Genomic DNA, 22,444 nt, shown 5'->3' with positions numbered 1-22,444 from the left:
AACTAACTTTTTCGAAAAAACCTAACTTTTTCTTAAAAACCTAACTTATACCATAACTAACTTTTTCTCAAAAACCTAACTTATACCAAAACTAACTTTTTCTTAAAAACCTAACTTTTTCGAAAAAACCTAACTTTTTCGAAAAAACCTAACTTTTACCAAAACTAACTTTTTCGAAAAAACCTAACTTATAAAAAAACTAACTTTTTCGAAAAAACCTAACTTATACCAAAACTCACTTTTTCTAAAAAACCTAACTTTTTCTAAAAAACCTAACTTTTACCAAAACTAACTTTTTCTAAAAAACCTAACTTATACCAAAACTAACTTTTTCGAAAAAACCTAACTTTTTCTTAAAAACCTAACTTATACCAAAACTAACTTTTTCGAAAAAACCTAACTTATACCAAAACTAACTTTTTCTAAAAAACCTAACTTATACCAAAACTAACTTTTTCGAAAAAACCTAACTTATACCAAAACTAACTTTTTCGAAAAAACCTAACTTATACCAAAACTAACTTTTTCTCAAAAACCTAACTTATACCAAAACTAACTTTTTTGAAAAAACCTTACTTATACCAAAACTAACTTTTTCGAAAAAACCTAACTTTTTCTAAAAAACCTAACTTTTACCAAAACTAACTTATTCTAAAAAACCTAACTTTTTCTCAAAAACCTAACTTATACCAAAACTAACTTTTTCGAAAAAACCTAACTTATACCAAAACTAACTTTTTCTAAAAAACCTAACTTATACCAAAACTAACTTTTTCGAAAAAACCTAACTTATACCAAAACTAACTTTTCCGAAAAAACCTAACTTATACCAAAATTAACTTTTTCTTAAAAACCTAACTTATACCAAAACTAACTTTTTCTTAAAAACCTAACTTTTTCTTAAAAACCTAACTTTTTCTTAAAAATCTAAATTTTTCCTAAAAACCTAACTTATACCAAAACTAACTTTTTCGAAAAAACCTAACTTATACCAAAACTAACTTTTTCTTAAAAACCTAACTTATACCAAAACTAACTTTTTCTTAAAAACCTAACTTTTTCGAAAAAACCTAACTTTTACCAAAACTAACTTTTTCGAAAAAACCTAACTTATACCAAAACTAACTTTTTCTAAAAAACCTAACTTTTTCTTAAAAACCTAACTTTTACCAAAACTAACTTTTTCTTAAAAACCTAACTTATACCAAAACTAACTTTTTCTAAAAAACCTAACTTATACCAAAACTAACTTTTTCGAAAAAACCTAACTTATACCAAAACTAACTTTTTCGAAAAAACCTAACTTATACCAAAACTAACTTTTTCTAAAAAACCTAACTTTTTCTAAAAAACCTAACTTATACCAAAACTAACTTTTTCTAAAAAAACCTAACTTATACCAAAACTAACTTTTTCTAAAAAACCTAATTTATACCAAAACTAACTTTTTCTAAAAAACCTAACTTATACCAAAACTAACTTTTTCGAAAAAACCTAACTTATACCAAAACTAACTTTTTCTAAAAAACCTAACTTATACCAAAACTAACTTTTTCTTAAAAACCTAACTTATACCAAAACTAACTTTTTCGAAAAAACCTAACTTATACCAAAACTAACTTTTTCTTAAAAACCTAACTTATACCAAAACTAACTTTTTCGAAAAAACCTAACTTATACCAATACTAACTTTTTCGAAAAAACCTAACTTATACCAAAACTAACTTTTTCGAAAAAACCTAACTCATAAAAAAACTAACTTTTTCGAAAAAACCTAACTTATAAAAAAACTAACTTTTTCTAAAAAACCTAACTTATACCAAAACTAACTTTTAAGAAAAAACCTAACTTATACCAATACTAACTTTTTCGAAAAAACCTAACTTATACCAAAACTAACTTTTTCGAAAAAACCTAACTCATAAAAAAACTAACTTTTTCGAAAAAACCTAACTTATAAAAAAACTAACTTTTTCTAAAAAACCTAACTTATACCAAAACTAACTTTTAAGAAAAAACCTAACTTATACCAAAACTAACTTTTCCGAAAAAACCTAACTTATACCAAAATTAACTTTTTCTTAAAAACCTAACTTATACCAAAACTAACTTTTTCTTAAAAACCTAACTTTTTCTTAAAAACCTAACTTTTTCTTAAAAATCTAAATTTTTCCTAAAAACCTAACTTATACCAAAACTAACTTTTTCGAAAAAACCTAACTTATACCAAAACTAACTTTTTCTTAAAAACCTAACTTATACCAAAACTAACTTTTTCTTAAAAACCTAACTTTTTCGAAAAAACCTAACTTTTACCAAAACTAACTTTTTCGAAAAAACCTAACTTATACCAAAACTAACTTTTTCTAAAAAACCTAACTTTTTCTAAAAAACCTAACTTTTACCAAAACTAACTTTTTCTAAAAAACCTAACTTATGCCAAAACTAACTTTTTCTAAAAAACCTAACTTATACCAAAACTAACTTTTTCGAAAAAACCTAACTTATACCAAAACTAACTTTTTCGAAAAAACCTAACTTATACCAAAACTAACTTTTTCTAAAAAACCTAACTTTTTCTAAAAAACCTAACTTATACCAAAACTAACTTTTTCTAAAAAAACCTAACTTATACCAAAACTAACTTTTTCTAAAAAACCTAATTTATACCAAAACTAACTTTTTCTAAAAAACCTAACTTATACCAAAACTAACTTTTTCGAAAAAACCTAACTTATACCAAAACTAACTTTTTCTAAAAAACCTAACTTATACCAAAACTAACTTTTTCTTAAAAACCTAACTTATACCAAAACTAACTTTTTCGAAAAAACCTAACTTATACCAAAACTAACTTTTTCTAAAAAACCTAACTTATACCAAAACTAACTTTTTCGAAAAAACCTAACTTATACCAATACTAACTTTTTCGAAAAAACCTAACTTATACCAAAACTAACTTTTTCGAAAAAACCTAACTCATAAAAAAACTAACTTTTTCGAAAAAACCTAACTTATAAAAAAACTAACTTTTTCTAAAAAACCTAACTTATACCAAAACTAACTTTTAAGAAAAAACCTAACTTATACCAATACTAACTTTTTCGAAAAAACCTAACTTATACCAAAACTAACTTTTTCGAAAAAACCTAACTCATAAAAAAACTAACTTTTTCGAAAAAACCTAACTTATAAAAAAACTAACTTTTTCGAAAAAACCTAACTTATACCAAAACTCACTTTTTCTAAAAAACCTAACTTATACCAAAACTAACTTTTAAGAAAAAACCTAACTTATACCAATACTAACTTTTTCGAAAAAACCTAACTTATACCAAAACTAACTTTTTCGAAAAAACCTAACTCATAAAAAAACTAACTTTTTCTTAAAAACCTAACTTTTTCGAAAAAAACCTAACTTATACCAAAACTAACTTTTTCGAAAAAACCTAACTTATACCAATACTAACTTTTTCGAAAAAACCTAACTTATACCAAAACTAACTTTTTCAAAAAAACCTAACTCATAAAAAAACTAACTTTTTCGAAAAAACCTAACTTATAAAAAAACTAACTTTTTCTAAAAAACCTAACTTATACCAAAACTAATTTTTTCTAAAAAACCTAACTTATACCAAAACTAACTTTTAAGAAAAAACCTAATTTATACCAATACTAACTTTTTCGAAAAAACCTAACTTATAAAAAAACTAACTTTTTCGAAAAAACCTAACTTATACCAAAACTAACTTTTTCGAAAAAACCTAGCTTATAAAAAAACTAACTTTTTCGAAAAAACCTAACTTATACCAAAACTCACTTTTTCTAAAAAACCTAACTTATACCAAAACTAACTTTTAAGAAAAAACCTAACTTATACCAATACTAACTTTTTCGAAAAAACCTAACTTATACCAAAACTAACTTTTTCGAAAAAACCTAACTCATAAAAAAACTAACTTTTTCTTAAAAACCTAACTTTTTCGAAAAAACCTAACTTATAACAAAACTAACTTTTTCGAAAAAACCTAACTTATACCAAAACTAACTTTTAAGAAAAAACCTAACTCATAAAAAAACTAACTTTTTCGAAAAAACCTAACTTATAAAAAAACTAACTTTTTCGAAAAAACCTAACTTATACCAAAACTCACTTTTTCTAAAAAACCTAACTTATACCAAAACTAACTTTTAAGAAAAAACCTAACTTATACCAATACTAACTTTTTCGAAAAAACCTAACTTATACCAAAACTAACTTTTTCGAAAAAACCTAACTCATAAAAAAACTAACTTTTTCTTAAAAACCTAACTTTTTCGAAAAAACCTAACTTATACCAAAACTAACTTTTTCGAAAAAACCTAACTTATACCAATACTAACTTTTTCGAAAAAACCTAACTTATACCAAAACTAACTTTTTCGAAAAAACCTAACTGATAAAAAAACTAACTTTTTCGAAAAAACCTAACTTATAAAAAAACTAACTTTTTCTAAAAAACCTAACTTATACCAAAACTAACTTTTTCTAAAAAACCTAACTTATACCAAAACTAACTTTTAAGAAAAAACCTAATTTATACCAATACTAACTTTTTCGAAAAAACCTAACTTATAAAAAAACTAACTTTTTCGAAAAAACCTAACTTATACCAAAACTAACTTTTTCGAAAAAACCTAACTTATAAAAAAACTAACTTTTTCGAAAAAACCTAACTTATACCAAAACTCACTTTTTCTAAAAAACCTAACTTATACCAAAACTAACTTTTAAGAAAAAACCTAACTTATACCAATACTAACTTTTTCGAAAAAACCTAACTTATACCAAAACTAACTTTTTCGAAAAAACCTAACTCATAAAAAAACTAACTTTTTCTTAAAAACCTAACTTTTTCGAAAAAACCTAACTTATACCAAAACTCACTTTTTCTAAAAAACCTAACTTATACCAAAACTAACTTTTACGAAAAAACCTAACTTATACCAATACTAACTTTTTCGAAAAAACCTAACTTATACCAAAACTAACTTTTAAGAAAAAACCTAATTTATACCAAAACTAACTTTTTCGAAAAAACCTAACTTATACCAATACTAACTTTTTCGAAAAAACCTAACTTATACCAAAACTAACTTTTTCGAAAAAACCTAACTTATAAAAAAACTAACTTTTTCGAAAAAACCTAACTTATACCAAAACTCACTTTTTCTAAAAAACCTAACTTATACCAAAACTAACTTTTAAGAAAAAACCTAACTTATACCAATACTAACTTTTTCGAAAAAACCTAACTTATACCAAAACTAACTTTTTCGAAAAAACCTAACTCATAAAAAAACTAACTTTTTCTTAAAAACCTAACTTTTTCGAAAAAACCTAACTTATACCAAAACTAACTTTTTCGAAAAAACCTAACTTATACCAATACTAACTTTTTCGAAAAAACCTAACTTATACCAAAACTAACTTTTTCGAAAAAACCTAACTCATAAAAAAACTAACTTTTTCGAAAAAACCTAACTTATAAAAAAACTAACTTTTTCTAAAAAACCTAACTTATACCAAAACTAACTTTTAAGAAAAAACCTAACTTATACCAATACTAACTTTTTCGAAAAAACCTAACTCATAAAAAACTAACTTTTTCGAAAAAACCTAACTTATAAAAAAACTAACTTTTTCTAAAAAACCTAACTTATACCAAAACTAACTTTTAAGAAAAACCTAACTTATACCAATACTAACTTTTTCGAAAAAACCTAACTTATACCAAAACTAACTTTTTCGAAAAAACCTAACTCATAAAAAAACTAACTTTTTCGAAAAAACCTAACTTATAAAAAAACTAACTTTTTCGAAAAAACCTAACTTATACCAAAACTCACTTTTTCTAAAAAAACCTAACTTATACCAAAACTAACTTTTAAGAAAAAACCTAACTTATACCAATACTAACTTTTTCGAAAAAACCTAACTTATACCAAAACTAACTTTTTCGAAAAAACCTAACTCATAAAAAAACTAACTTTTTCGAAAAAACCTAACTTATAAAAAAACTAACTTTTTCGAAAAAACCTAACTTATACCAAAACTCACTTTTTCTAAAAAACCTAACTTATACCAAAACTAACTTTTAAGAAAAAACCTAACTTATACCAAAACTAACTTTTTCTTAAAAACCTAACTTATACCAAAACTAACTTTTTCGAAAAAACCTAACTTATACCAAAACTAACTTTTTCTAAAAAACCTAACTTATACCAAAACTAACTTTTTCTCAAAAACCTAACTTATACCAAAACTAACTTTTTCGAAAAAACCTAACTCATACCAAAACTAACTTTTTCGAAAAAACCTAACTTATAAAAAAACTAACTTTTTCGAAAAAACCTAACTTATACCAAAACTCACTTTTTCTAAAAAACCTAACTTATAACAAAACTAACTTTTTCGAAAAAACCTAACTTTTACCAAAACTAACTTATTCTAAAAAACCTAGCTTTTTCTCAAAAACCTAACTTATACCAAAATTAACTTTTTCTTAAAAACCTAACTTTTTCTAAAAAACCTAACTTATACCAAAACTAACTTTTTCGAAAACACCTAACTTATACCAAAACTAACTTTTTCATAAAAACCTAACTTATACCAAAACTAACTTTTTCTAAAAAACCTTACTTTTTCGAAAAAACCTAACTTTTACCAAAACTAACTTTTTCGAAAAAACCTAACTTTTTCATAAAAACCTAACTTATACCAAAACTAACTTTTTCGAAAAAACCTAACTTATACCAAAACTAACTTTTTCTTAAAAACCTAACTTTTACCAAAACTAACTTTTTCGAAAAAACCTAACTTTTTCATAAAAACCTAACTTATACCAAAACTAACTTTTTCTAAAAAACCTAACTTATACCAAAACTAACTTTTTCGAAAAAACCTAACTTATACCAAAACTAACTTTTTCTTAAAAACCTAACTTTTACCAAAACTAACTTTTTCGAAAAAACCTAACTTTTTCATAAAAACCTAACTTATACCAAAACTAACTTTTTCTAAAAAACCTAACTTATACCAAAACTAACTTTTTCGAAAAAACCTAACTTATACCAAAACTAACTTTTTCATAAAAACCTAACTTATACCAAAACTAACTTTTTCGAAAAAACCTAACTTTTTCATAAAAACCTAACTTATACCAAAACTAACTTTTTCGAAGAAACCTAACTTATACCAAAACTAACTTTTTCTTAAAAACCTAACTTATACCAAAACTAACTTTTTCTAAAAAAACCTAACTTATACCAAAACTAACTTTTTCGAAAAAATCTAACTTATACCAAAACTAACTTTTTCGAAAAAACCTAACTTTTTCTAAAAAACCTAACTTATACCAAAACTAACTTTTTCGAAAAAACCTAATTTATACCAAAACTAACTTTTTCGAAAAAACCTAACTTATACCAAAACTAACTTTTTCTTAAAAACCTAACTTATACCAAAACTAACTTTTTCTTAAAAACCTAACTTATACCAAAACTAACTTTTTCTAAAAAACCTAACTTATACCAAAACTAACTTTTTCTTAAAAACCTAACTTATACCAAAACTAACTTTTTCTTAAAAACCTAACTTTTACCAAAACTAACTTTTTCGAAAAAACCTAACTTTTTCATAAAAACCTAACTTATACCAAAACTAACTTTTTCTAAAAAACCTAACTTATACCAAAACTAACTTTTTCGAAAAAACCTAACTTATACCAAAACTAACTTTTTCATAAAAACCTAACTTATACCAAAACTAACTTTTTCGAAAAAACCTAACTTTTTCATAAAAACCTAACTTATACCAAAACTAACTTTTTCGAAGAAACCTAACTTATACCAAAACTAACTTTTTCTTAAAAACCTAACTTATACCAAAACTAACTTTTTCTAAAAAAACCTAACTTATACCAAAACTAACTTTTTCGAAAAAATCTAACTTATACCAAAACTAACTTTTTCGAAAAAACCTAACTTTTTCTAAAAAACCTAACTTATACCAAAACTAACTTTTTCGAAAAAACCTAACTTATACCAAAACTAACTTTTTCTTAAAAACCTAACTTATACCAAAACTAACTTTTTCTAAAAAACCTAACTTATACCAAAACTAACTTTTTCGAAAAAACCTAACTTTTTCATAAAAACCTAACTTATACCAAAACTAACTTTTTCGAAAAAACCTAACTTTTTCTAAAAAACCTAACTTATACCAAAACTAACTTTTTCGAAAAAACCTAACTTATACCAAAACTAACTTTTTCTTAAAAACCTAACTTTTACCAAAACTAACTTTTTCTAAAAAACCTAACTTATACCAAAACTAACTTTTTCATAAAAACCTAACTTATACCAAAACTAACTTTTTCGAAGAAACCTAACTTATACCAAAACTAACTTTTTCTTAAAAACCTAACTTATACCAAAACTAACTTTTTCGAAAAAACCTAACTTATACCAAAACTAACTTTTTCGAAAAAACCTAACTTATACCAAAACTAACTTTTTCGAAAAAACCTAACTTTTTCTAAAAAACCTAACTTATACCAAAACTAACTTTTTCGAAAAAACCTAACTTATACCAAAACTAACTTTAAAAAACCTAACTTTTTCTAAAAAACCTAACTTATACCAAAACTAACTTTTTCGAAAAAACCTAATTTATACCAAAACTAACTTTTTCGAAAAAACCTAACTTATACCAAAACTAACTTTTTCTTAAAAACCTAACTTATACCAAAACTAACTTTTTCTTAAAAACCTAACTTATACCAAAACTAACTTTTTCTAAAAAACCTAACTTATACCAAAACTAACTTTTTCTTAAAAACCTAACTTATACCAAAACTAACTTTTTCTTAAAAACCTAACTTTTACCAAAACTAACTTTTTCGAAAAAACCTAACTTTTTCATAAAAACCTAACTTATACCAAAACTAACTTTTTCTAAAAAACCTAACTTATACCAAAACTAACTTTTTCGAAAAAACCTAACTTATACCAAAACTAACTTTTTCATAAAAACCTAACTTATACCAAAACTAACTTTTTCGAAAAAACCTAACTTTTTCATAAAAACCTAACTTATACCAAAACTAACTTTTTCGAAGAAACCTAACTTATACCAAAACTAACTTTTTCTTAAAAACCTAACTTATACCAAAACTAACTTTTTCTAAAAAAACCTAACTTATACCAAAACTAACTTTTTCGAAAAAATCTAACTTATACCAAAACTAACTTTTTCGAAAAAACCTAACTTTTTCATAAAAACCTAACTTATACCAAAACTAACTTTTTCGAAAAAACCTAACTTTTTCATAAAAACCTAACTTATACCAAAACTAACTTTTTCTAAAAAACCTAACTTATACCAAAACTAACTTTTTCGAAAAAACCTAACTTTTTCATAAAAACCTAACTTATACCAAAACTAACTTTTTCGAAAAAACCTAACTTTTTCTAAAAAACCTAACTTATACCAAAACTAACTTTTTCGAAAAAACCTAACTTATACCAAAACTAACTTTTTCTTAAAAACCTAACTTTTACCAAAACTAACTTTTTCGAAAAAACCTAACTTATACCAAAACTAACTTTTTCATAAAAACCTAACTTATACCAAAACTAACTTTTTCGAAGAAACCTAACTTATACCAAAACTAACTTTTTCTTAAAAACCTAACTTATACCAAAACTAACTTTTTCGAAAAAACCTAACTTATACCAAAACTAACTTTTTCGAAAAAACCTAACTTATACCAAAACTAACTTTTTCGAAAAAACCTAACTTTTTCTAAAAAACCTAACTTATACCAAAACTAACTTTTTCGAAAAAACCTAACTTATACCAAAACTAACTTTTTCTTAAAAACCTAACTTATACCAAAACTAACTTTTTCATAAAAACCTAACTTATACCAAAACTAACTTTTTCGAAAAAACCTAACTTATACCAAAACTAACTTTTTCTTAAAAACCTAACTTATACCAAAACTAACTTTTTCGAAAAAACCTAACTTATACCAAAACTAACTTTTTCGAAAAAACCTAACTTATACCAAAACTAACTTTTTCGAAAAAACCTAACTTATACCAAAACTAACTTTTTCGAAAAAACCTAACTTATACCAAAACTAACTTTTTCTAAAAAAACCTAACTTATACCAAAACTAACTTTTTCGAAAAAACCTAACTTATACCAAAACTAACTTTTTCGAAAAAACCTAACTTACACCAAAACTAACTTTTTCGAAAAAACCTAACTTATACCAAAACTAACTTTTTCGAAAAAACCTAACTTTTTCTTAAAAACCTAACTTATACCAAAACTAACTTTTCCTCAAAAACCTAACTTATACCAAAACTAACTTTTTCTTAAAAACCTAACTTATACCAAAACTAACTTTTTCATAAAAACCTAGCTTATACCAAAACTAACTTTTTCGAAAAAACCTAACTTATACCAAAACTAACTTTTTCTTAAAAACCTATCTTATACCAAAACTAACTTTTTCTCAAAAACCTAACTTATACCAAAACTAACTTTTTCGAAAAAACCTAACTTATACCAAAACTAACTTTTTCTTAAAAACCTAACTTATACCAAAACTAACTTTTTCGAAAAAACCTAACTTTTTCATAAAAACCTAACTTATACCAAAACTAACTTTTTCGAAAAAACCTAACTTATACCAAAACTAACTTTTTCTTAAAAACCTAACTTATACCAAAACTAACTTTTTCATAAAAACCTAACTTATACCAAAACTAACTTTTTCGAAAAAACCTAACTTATACCAAAACTAACTTTTTCTTAAAAACCTAACTTATACCAAAACTAACTTTTTCGAAAAAACCTAATTTATACCAAAACTAACTTTTTCGAAAAAACCTAACTTATACCAAAACTAACTTTTTCGAAAAAACCTAACTTATACCAAAACTAACTTTTCGAAAAAACCTAACTTATACCAAAACTAACTTTTTCTAAAAAAACCTAACTTATACCAAAACTAACTTTTTCGAAAAAACCTAACTTATACCAAAACTAACTTTTTCGAAAAAACCTAACTTATACCAAAACTAACTTTTTCGAAAAAACCTAACTTTTTCTTAAAAACCTAACTTATACCAAAACTAACTTTTTCGAAAAAACCTAATTTATACCAAAACTAACTTTTTCGAAAAAACCTAACTTATACCAAAACTAACTTTTTCGAAAAAACCTAACTTATACCAAAACTAACTTTTCCTCAAAAACCTAACTTATACCAAAACTAACTTTTTCGAAAAAACCTAACTTTTACCAAAACTAACTTTTTCGAAAAAACCTAACTTATACCAAAACTAACTTTTTTGAAAAAACCTAACTTATACCAAAACTAACTTTTTCTTAAAAACCTAACTTATACCAAAACTAACTTTTTCGAAAAAACCTAACTTATACCAAAACTAACTTTTTCGAAAAAACCTAACTTATACCAAAACTAACTTTTTCTTAAAAACCTAACTTTTTCGAAAAAACCTAACTTTTTCGAAAAAACCTAACTTTTTCGAAAAAACCTAACTTTTACCAAAACTAACTTTTTCGAAAAAACCTAACTTATAAAAAAACTAACTTTTTCTTAAAAACCTAACTTATACCAAAACTAACTTTTTCTAAAAAACCTAACTTATACCAAAACTAACTTTTTCTAAAAAACCTAACTTATACCAATACTAACTTTTTCGAAAAAACCTAACTTATACCAAAACTAACTTTTTCGAAAAAACCTAACTCATACCAAAACTAACTTTTTCGAAAAAACCTAACTTATAAAAAAACTAACTTTTTCGAAAAAACCTAACTTATACCAAAACTAACTTTTTCTAAAAAACCTAACTTATACCAAAACTAACTTTTTCGAAAAAACCTAACTTATACCAAAACTAACTTTTTCGAAAAAACCTAACTTATACCAAAACTAACTTTTTCTTAAAAACCTAACTTATACCAAAACTAACTTTTTCTAAAAAACCTAACTTATACCAAAACTAACTTTTTCTAAAAAAACCTAACTTATACCAAAACTAACTTTTTCGAAAAAACCTAATTTATACCAAAACTAACTTTTTCGAAAAAACCTAACTTATACCAAAACTAACTTTTTCGAAAAAACCTAACTTATACCAAAACTAACTTTTTCTAAAAAACCTAACATATACCAAAACTAACTTTTTCTAAAAAACCTAACTTATACCAAAACTAACTTTTTCGAAAAAACCTAACTTATACCAAATCTAACTTTTTCTCAAAAACCTAACTTATACCAAAACTAACTTTTTCGAAAAAACCTAATTTATACCAAAACTAACTTTTTCTCAAAAACCTAATTTATACCAAAACTAACTTTTTCGAAAAAACCTAACTTATACCAAAACTAACTTTTTCGAAAAAACCTAACTTATACCAAAACTAACTTTTTCTCAAAAACCTAACTTATACCAAAACTAACTTTTTCGAAAAAACCTAACTTATACCAAAACTAACTTTTTCGAAAAAACCTAATTTATACCAAAACTAACTTTTTCTAAAAAACCTAACCTATACCAAAACTAACTTTTTCTAAAAAACCTAACTTATACCAAAACTAACTTTTTCGAAAAAACCTAATTTATACCAAAACTAACTTTTTCGAAAAAACCTAACTTATACCAAAACTAACTTTTTCGAAAAAACCTAACTTATACCAAAACTAACTTTTTCTAAAAAACCTAACTTATACCAAAACTAACTTTTTCTTAAAAACCTAACTTATACCAAAACTAACTTTTTCGAAAAAAAAATAACTTATACCAAAACTAACTTTTTCTTAAAAAAATAACTTATACCAAAACTAACTTTTTCGAAAAAACCTAACTTTTTCATAAAAACCTAACTTATACCAAAACTAACTTTTTCGAAAAAACCTAACTTATACCAAAACTAACTTTTTCTTAAAAACCTAACTTATACCAAAACTAACTTTTTCTAAAAAAACCTAACTTATACCAAAACTAACTTTTTCGAAAAAACCTAATTTATACCAAAACTAACTTTTTCGAAAAAACCTAACTTATACCAAAACTAACTTTTTCGAAAAAACCTAACTTTTTCATAAAAACCTCACTTATACCAAAACTAACTTTTTCTTAAAAACCTAACTTATACCAAAACTAACTTTTTCGAAAAAACCTAACTTTTTCATAAAAACCTAACTTATACCAAAACTAACTTTTTCTAAAAAACCTAACTTATACCAAAACTAACTTTTTCTAAAAAACCTAACTTATACCAAAACTAACTTTTTCGAAAAAACCTAACTTATACCAAAACTAACTTTTTCGAAAAAACCTAATTTATAAAAAAACTAACTTTTTCGAAAAAACCTAACTTATACCAAAACTAACTTTTTCGAAAAAACCTAACTTATATCAAAACTAACTTTTTCATAAAAACCTAACTTATACCAAAACTAACTTTTTCGAAAAAACCTAACTTTTTCATAAAAACCTAACTTATACCAAAACTAACTTTTTCATAAAAACCTAACTTATACCAAAACTAACTTTTTCTTAAAAACCTAACTTATACCAAAACTAACTTTTTCTAAAAAACCTAACTTATACCAAAACTAACTTTTTCGAAAAAACCTAATTTATACCAAAACTAACTTTTTCGAAAAAACCTAATTTATACCAAAACTAACTTTTTCGAAAAAACCTAACTTATACCAAAACTAACTTTTTCTCAAAAACCTAACTTATACCAAAACTAACTTTTTCGAAAAAACCTAACTTATACCAAAACTAACTTTTTCTTAAAAACCTAACTTATACCAAAACTAACTTTTTCGAAAAAACCTAACTTTTTCATAAAAACCTAACTTATACCAAAACTAACTTTTTCTAAAAAACCTAACTTATACCAAAACTAACTTTTTCGAAAAAACCTAACTTATACCAAAACTAACTTTTTCGAAAAAACCTAACTTATACCAAAACTAACTTTTTCGAAAAAACCTAACTCATAAAAAAACTAACTTTTTCGAAAAAACCTAACTTATAAAAAAACTAACTTTTTCTAAAAAACCTAACTTATACCAAAACTAACTTTTAAGAAAAAACCTAACTTATACCAATACTAACTTTTTCGAAAAAACCTAACTCATAAAAAACTAACTTTTTCGAAAAAACCTAACTTATAAAAAAACTAACTTTTTCTAAAAAACCTAACTTATACCAAAACTAACTTTTAAGAAAAACCTAACTTATACCAATACTAACTTTTTCGAAAAAACCTAACTTATACCAAAACTAACTTTTTCGAAAAAACCTAACTCATAAAAAAACTAACTTTTTCGAAAAAACCTAACTTATAAAAAAACTAACTTTTTCGAAAAAACCTAACTTATACCAAAACTCACTTTTTCTAAAAAAACCTAACTTATACCAAAACTAACTTTTAAGAAAAAACCTAACTTATACCAATACTAACTTTTTCGAAAAAACCTAACTTATACCAAAACTAACTTTTTCGAAAAAACCTAACTCATAAAAAAACTAACTTTTTCGAAAAAACCTAACTTATAAAAAAACTAACTTTTTCGAAAAAACCTAACTTATACCAAAACTCACTTTTTCTAAAAAACCTAACTTATACCAAAACTAACTTTTAAGAAAAAACCTAACTTATACCAAAACTAACTTTTTCTTAAAAACCTAACTTATACCAAAACTAACTTTTTCGAAAAAACCTAACTTATACCAAAACTAACTTTTTCTAAAAAACCTAACTTATACCAAAACTAACTTTTTCTCAAAAACCTAACTTATACCAAAACTAACTTTTTCGAAAAAACCTAACTCATACCAAAACTAACTTTTTCGAAAAAACCTAACTTATAAAAAAACTAACTTTTTCGAAAAAACCTAACTTATACCAAAACTCACTTTTTCTAAAAAACCTAACTTATAACAAAACTAACTTTTTCGAAAAAACCTAACTTTTACCAAAACTAACTTATTCTAAAAAACCTAGCTTTTTCTCAAAAACCTAACTTATACCAAAATTAACTTTTTCTTAAAAACCTAACTTTTTCCAAAAAACCTAACTTATACCAAAACTAACTTTTTCGAAAACACCTAACTTATACCAAAACTAACTTTTTCATAAAAACCTAACTTATACCAAAACTAACTTTTTCTAAAAAACCTTACTTTTTCGAAAAAACCTAACTTTTACCAAAACTAACTTTTTCGAAAAAACCTAACTTTTTCATAAAAACCTAACTTATACCAAAACTAACTTTTTCGAAAAAACCTAACTTATACCAAAACTAACTTTTTCTTAAAAACCTAACTTTTACCAAAACTAACTTTTTCGAAAAAACCTAACTTTTTCATAAAAACCTAACTTATACCAAAACTAACTTTTTCTAAAAAACCTAACTTATACCAAAACTAACTTTTTCGAAAAAACCTAACTTATACCAAAACTAACTTTTTCTAAAAAACCTAACTTATACCAAAACTAACTTTTTCTTAAAAACCTAACTTATACCAAAACTAACTTTTTCTTAAAAACCTAACTTTTACCAAAACTAACTTTTTCGAAAAAACCTAACTTTTTCATAAAAACCTAACTTATACCAAAACTAACTTTTTCTAAAAAACCTAACTTATACCAAAACTAACTTTTTCGAAAAAACCTAACTTATACCAAAACTAACTTTTTCATAAAAACCTAACTTATACCAAAACTAACTTTTTCGAAAAAACCTAACTTTTTCATAAAAACCTAACTTATACCAAAACTAACTTTTTCGAAGAAACCTAACTTATACCAAAACTAACTTTTTCTTAAAAACCTAACTTATACCAAAACTAACTTTTTCTAAAAAAACCTAACTTATACCAAAACTAACTTTTTCGAAAAAATCTAACTTATACCAAAACTAACTTTTTCGAAAAAACCTAACTTTTTCTAAAAAACCTAACTTATACCAAAACTAACTTTTTCGAAAAAACCTAATTTATACCAAAACTAACTTTTTCGAAAAAACCTAACTTATACCAAAACTAACTTTTTCTTAAAAACCTAACTTATACCAAAGCTAACTTTTTCTTAAAAACCTAACTTATACCAAAACTAACTTTTTCTAAAAAACCTAACTTATACCAAAACTAACTTTTTCTTAAAAACCTAACTTATACCAAAACTAACTTTTTCTTAAAAACCTAACTTTTACCAAAACTAACTTTTTCGAAAAAACCTAACTTTTTCATAAAAACCTAACTTATACCAAAACTAACTTTTTCTAAAAAACCTAACTTATACCAAAACTAACTTTTTCGAAAAAACCTAACTTATACCAAAACTAACTTTTTCATTAAAACCTAACTTATACCAAAACTAACTTTTTCGAAAAAACCTAACTTTTTCATAAAAACCTAACTTATACCAAAACTAACTTTTTCGAAGAAACCTAACTTATACCAAAACTAACTTTTTCTTAAAAACCTAACTTATACCAAAACTAACTTTTTCTAAAAAAACCTAACTTATACCAAAACTAACTTTTTCGAAAAAATCTAACTTATACCAAAACTAACTTTTTCGAAAAAACCTAACTTTTTCATAAAAACCTAACTTATACCAAAACTAACTTTTTCGAAAAAACCTAACTTTTTCATAAAAACCTAACTTATACCAAAACTAACTTTTTCTAAAAAACCTAACTTATACCAAAACTAACTTTTTCGAAAAAACCTAACTTTTTCATAAAAACCTAACTTATACCAAAACTAACTTTTTCGAAAAAACCTAACTTTTTCTAAAAAACCTAACTTATACCAAAACTAACTTTTTCGAAAAAACCTAACTTATACCAAAACTAACTTTTTCTTAAAAACCTAACTTTTACCAAAACTAACTTTTTCTAAAAAACCTAACTTATACCAAAACTAACTTTTTCATAAAAACCTAACTTATACCAAAACTAACTTTTTCGAAGAAACCTAACTTATACCAAAACTAACTTTTTCTTAAAAACCTAACTTATACCAAAACTAACTTTTTCGAAAAAACCTAACTTATACCAAAACTAACTTTTTCGAAAAAACCTAACTTATACCAAAACTAACTTTTTCTAAAAAACCTAACTTATACCAAAACTAACTTTTTCGAAAAAACCTAACTTTTTCTAAAAAACCTAACTTATACCAAAACTAACTTTTTCTAAAAAACCTAACTTATACCAAAACTAACTTTTTCGAAGAAACCTAACTTATACCAAAACTAACTTTTTCTTAAAAACCTAACTTATACCAAAACTAACTTTTTCTAAAAAAACCTAACTTATACCAAAACTAACTTTTTCGAAAAAATCTAACTTATACCAAAACTAACTTTTTCGAAAAAACCTAACTTTTTCTAAAAAACCTAACTTATACCAAAACTAACTTTTTCGAAAAAACCTAATTTATACCAAAACTAACTTTTTCGAAAAAACCTAACTTATACCAAAACTAACTTTTTCTTAAAAACCTAACTTATACCAAAACTAACTTTTTCTTAAAAACCTAACTTATACCAAAACTAACTTTTTCTAAAAAACCTAACTTATACCAAAACTAACTTTTTCTTAAAAACCTAACTTATACCAAAACTAACTTTTTCTTAAAAACCTAACTTTTACCAAAACTAACTTTTTCGAAAAAACCTAACTTTTTCATAAAAACCTAACTTATACCAAAACTAACTTTTTCTAAAAAACCTAACTTATACCAAAACTAACTTTTTCGAAAAAACCTAACTTATACCAAAACTAACTTTTTCATAAAAACCTAACTTATACCAAAACTAACTTTTTCGAAAAAACCTAACTTATACCAAAACTAACTTTTTCGAAAAAATCTAACTTATACCAAAACTAACTTTTTCGAAAAAACCTAACTTTTTCATAAAAACCTAACTTATACCAAAACTAACTTTTTCGAAAAAACCTAACTTTTTCATAAAAACCTAACTTATACCAAAACTAACTTTTTCTAAAAAACCTAACTTATACCAAAACTAACTTTTTCGAAAAAACCTAACTTTTTCATAAAAACCTAACTTATACCAAAACTAACTTTTTCGAAAAAACCTAACTTTTTCTAAAAAACCTAACTTATACCAAAACTAACTTTTTCGAAAAAACCTAACTTATACCAAAACTAACTTTTTCGAAAAAACCTAACTTTTTCTAAAAAACCTAACTTATACCAAAACTAACTTTTTCGAAAAAACCTAACTTATACCAAAACTAACTTTTTCGAAAAAACCTAACTTATACCAAAACTAACTTTAAAAAACCTAACTTTTTCTAAAAAACCTAACTTATACCAAAACTAACTTTTTCGAAAAAACCTAATTTATACCAAAACTAACTTTTTCGAAAAAACCTAACTTATACCAAAACTAACTTTTTCTTAAAAACCTAACTTATACCAAAACTAACTTTTTCTTAAATACCTAACTTATACCAAAACTAACTTTTTCTAAAAAACCTAACTTATACCAAAACTAACTTTTTCTTAAAAACCTAACTTATACCAAAACTAACTTTTTCTTAAAAACCTAACTTTTACCAAAACTAACTTTTTCGAAAAAACCTAACTTTTTCATAAAAACCTAACTTATACCAAAACTAACTTTTTCTAAAAAACCTAACTTATACCAAAACTAACTTTTTCGAAAAAACCTAACTTATACCAAAACTAACTTTTTCATAAAAACCTAACTTATACCAAAACTAACTTTTTCGAAAAAACCTAACTTTTTCATAAAAACCTAACTTATACCAAAACTAACTTTTTCGAAGAAACCTAACTTATACCAAAACTAACTTTTTCTTAAAAACCTAACTTATACCAAAACTAACTTTTTCTAAAAAAACCTAACTTATACCAAAACTAACTTTTTCGAAAAAATCTAACTTATACCAAAACTAACTTTTTCGAAAAAACCTAACTTTTTCATAAAAACCTAACTTATACCAAAACTAACTTTTTCGAAAAAACCTAACTTTTTCATAAAAACCTAACTTATACCAAAACTAACTTTTTCTAAAAAACCTAACTTATACCAAAACTAACTTTTTCGAAAAAACCTAACTTTTTCATAAAAACCTAACTTATACCAAAACTAACTTTTTCGAAAAAACCTAACTTTTTCTAAAAAACCTAACTTATACCAAAACTAACTTTTTCGAAAAAACCTAACTTATACCAAAACTAACTTTTTCGAAAAAACCTAACTTTTTCTAAAAAACCTAACTTATACCAAAACTAACTTTTTCGAAAAAACCTAACTTATACCAAAACTAACTTTTTCTTAAAAACCTAACTTTTACCAAAACTAACTTTTTCTAAAAAACCTAACTTATACCAAAACTAACTTTTTCATAAAAACCTAACTTATACCAAAACTAACTTTTTCGAAGAAACCTAACTTATACCAAAACTAACTTTTTCTTAAAAACCTAACTTATACCAAAACTAACTTTTTCGAAAAAACCTAACTTATACCAAAACTAACTTTTTCGAAAAAACCTAACTTATACCAAAACTAACTTTTTCGAAAAAACCTAACTTTTTCTAAAAAACCTAACTTATACCAAAACTAACTTTTTCGAAAAAACCTAACTTATACCAAAACTAACTTTAAAAAACCTAACTTTTTCTAAAAAACCTAACTTATACCAAAACTAACTTTTTCGAAAAAACCTAATTTATACCAAAACTAACTTTTTCGAAAAAACCTAACTTATACCAAAACTAACTTTTTCTTAAAAACCTAACTTATACCAAAACTAACTTTTTCTTAAAAACCTAACTTATACCAAAACTAACTTTTTCTAAAAAACCTAACTTATACCAAAACTAACTTTTTCTTAAAAACCTAACTTATACCAAAACTAACTTTTTCTTAAAAACCTAACTTTTACCAAAACTAACTTTTTCGAAAAAACCTAACTTTTTCATAAAAACCTAACTTATACCAAAACTAACTTTTTCTAAAAAACCTAACTTATACCAAAACTAACTTTTTCGAAAAAACCTAACTTATACCAAAACTAACTTTTTCATAAAAACCTAACTTATACCAAAACTAACTTTTTCGAAAAAACCTAACTTTTTCATAAAAACCTAACTTATACCAAAACTAACTTTTTCGAAGAAACCTAACTTATACCAAAACTAACTTTTTCTTAAAAACCTAACTTATACCAAAACTAACTTTTTCTAAAAAAACCTAACTTATACCAAAACTAACTTTTTCGAAAAAATCTAACTTATACCAAAACTAACTTTTTCGAAAAAACCTAACTTTTTCATAAAAACCTAACTTATACCAAAACTAACTTTTTCGAAAAAACCTAACTTTTTCATAAAAACCTAACTTATACCAAAACTAACTTTTTCTAAAAAACCTAACTTATACCAAAACTAACTTTTTCGAAAAAACCTAACTTTTTCATAAAAACCTAACTTATACCAAAACTAACTTTTTCGAAAAAACCTAACTTTTTCTAAAAAACCTAACTTATACCAAAACTAACTTTTTCGAAAAAACCTAACTTATACCAAAACTAACTTTTTCTTAAAAACCTAACTTTTACCAAAACTAACTTTTTCGAAAAAACCTAACTTATACCAAAACTAACTTTTTCATAAAAACCTAACTTATACCAAAACTAACTTTTTCGAAGAAACCTAACTTATACCAAAACTAACTTTTTCTTAAAAACCTAACTTATACCAAAACTAACTTTTTCGAAAAAACCTAACTTATACCAAAACTAACTTTTTCGAAAAAACCTAACTTATACCAAAACTAACTTTTTCGAAAAAACCTAACTTTTTCTAAAAAACCTAACTTATACCAAAACTAACTTTTTCGAAAAAACCTAACTTATACCAAAACTAACTTTTTCTTAAAAACCTAACTTATACCAAAACTAACTTTTTCATAAAAACCTAACTTATACCAAAACTAACTTTTTCGAAAAAACCTAACTTATACCAAAACTAACTTTTTCTTAAAAACCTAACTTATACCAAAACTAACTTTTTCGAAAAAACCTAACTTATACCAAAACTAACTTTTTCGAAAAAACCTAACTTATACCAAAACTAACTTTTTCGAAAAAACCTAACTTATACCAAAACTAACTTTTTCGAAAAAACCTAACTTATACCAAAACTAACTTTTTCTAAAAAAACCTAACTTATACCAAAACTAACTTTTTCTCAAAAACCTAACTTATACCAAAACTAACTTTTTCGAAAAAACCTAACTTACACCAAAACTAACTTTTTCGAAAAAACCTAACTTATACCAAAACTAACTTTTTCGAAAAAACCTAACTTTTTCTTAAAAACCTAACTTATACCAAAACTAACTTTTCCTCAAAAACCTAACTTATACCAAAACTAACTTTTTCTTAAAAACCTAACTTATACCAAAACTAACTTTTTCATAAAAACCTAACTTATACCAAAACTAACTTTTTCGAAAAAACCTAACTTATACCAAAACTAACTTTTTCTTAAAAACCTATCTTATACCAAAACTAACTTTTTCTCAAAAACCTAACTTATACCAAAACTAACTTTTTCGAAAAAACCTAACTTATACCAAAACTAACTTTTTCTTAAAAACCTAACTTATACCAAAACTAACTTTTTCGAAAAAACCTAACTTTTTCATAAAAACCTAACTTATACCAAAACTAACTTTTTCGAAAAAACCTAACTTATACCAAAACTAACTTTTTCTTAAAAACCTAACTTATACCAAAACTAACTTTTTCATAAAAACCTAACTTATACCAAAACTAACTTTTTCGAAAAAACCTAACTTATACCAAAACTAACTTTTTCTTAAAAACCTAACTTATACCAAAACTAACTTTTTCGAAAAAACCTAATTTATACCAAAACTAACTTTTTCGAAAAAACCTAACTTATACCAAAACTAACTTTTTCGAAAAAACCTAACTTATACCAAAACTAACTTTTTCGAAAAAACCTAACTTATACCAAAACTAACTTTTTCTAAAAAAACCTAACTTATACCAAAACTAACTTTTTCGAAAAAACCTAACTTATACCAAAACTAACTTTTTCGAAAAAACCTAACTTATACCAAAACTAACTTTTTCGAAAAAACCTAACTTTTTCTTAAAAACCTAACTTATACCAAAACTAACTTTTCCTCAAAAACCTAACTTATACCAAAACTAACTTTTTCGAAAAAACCTAACTTTTACCAAAACTAACTTTTTCGAAAAAACCTAACTTATACCAAAACTAACTTTTTTGA

The 22,444-nt window shown here is 24.0% G+C and overlaps 2 long non-coding RNA genes across 8 annotated transcripts; both read right to left on the bottom strand.

Moving 5' to 3' along the window:
• Window positions 1-5,617: 5,617 nt before the first annotated feature.
• LOC125774315 (uncharacterized) lies at window positions 5,618-14,212 on the bottom strand. 5 transcript variants are annotated; one of them, XR_007420784.1, is made up of 3 exons: window positions 14,165-14,212; window positions 6,045-6,079; window positions 5,618-5,659 (listed from the first exon to the last, which is right to left on the bottom strand). It is a non-coding gene; the product is annotated as an uncharacterized LOC125774315 (long non-coding RNA). The 5 variants fall into 5 exon arrangements; XR_007420783.1 differs by lacking the exon at window positions 6,045-6,079 and adding an exon at window positions 5,834-5,868; XR_007420786.1 differs by lacking the exon at window positions 14,165-14,212 and adding an exon at window positions 6,115-6,162.
• A 14-nt stretch (window positions 14,213-14,226) lies between these two features.
• Window positions 14,227-14,771, bottom strand: LOC125774314 (uncharacterized). 3 transcript variants are annotated; one of them, XR_007420781.1, is made up of 3 exons: window positions 14,724-14,771; window positions 14,654-14,688; window positions 14,227-14,268 (listed from the first exon to the last, which is right to left on the bottom strand). It is a non-coding gene; the product is annotated as an uncharacterized LOC125774314 (long non-coding RNA). The 3 variants fall into 3 exon arrangements; XR_007420780.1 differs by lacking the exon at window positions 14,654-14,688 and adding an exon at window positions 14,443-14,477; XR_007420782.1 differs by lacking the exons at window positions 14,654-14,688; window positions 14,724-14,771 and adding exons at window positions 14,443-14,477; window positions 14,514-14,561.
• Between the last annotated feature and the right edge of the window lie 7,673 nt (window positions 14,772-22,444).

Source organism: Anopheles funestus, unplaced genomic scaffold (genome assembly GCF_943734845.2).
Source record: "Anopheles funestus unplaced genomic scaffold, idAnoFuneDA-416_04 scaffold_111_ctg1, whole genome shotgun sequence".
NCBI lineage: Eukaryota > Metazoa > Arthropoda > Insecta > Diptera > Culicidae > Anopheles > Anopheles funestus.
Note: the sequence above shows the minus strand (reverse complement) of the source record. Positions and strands in the feature narration are given on the sequence as shown.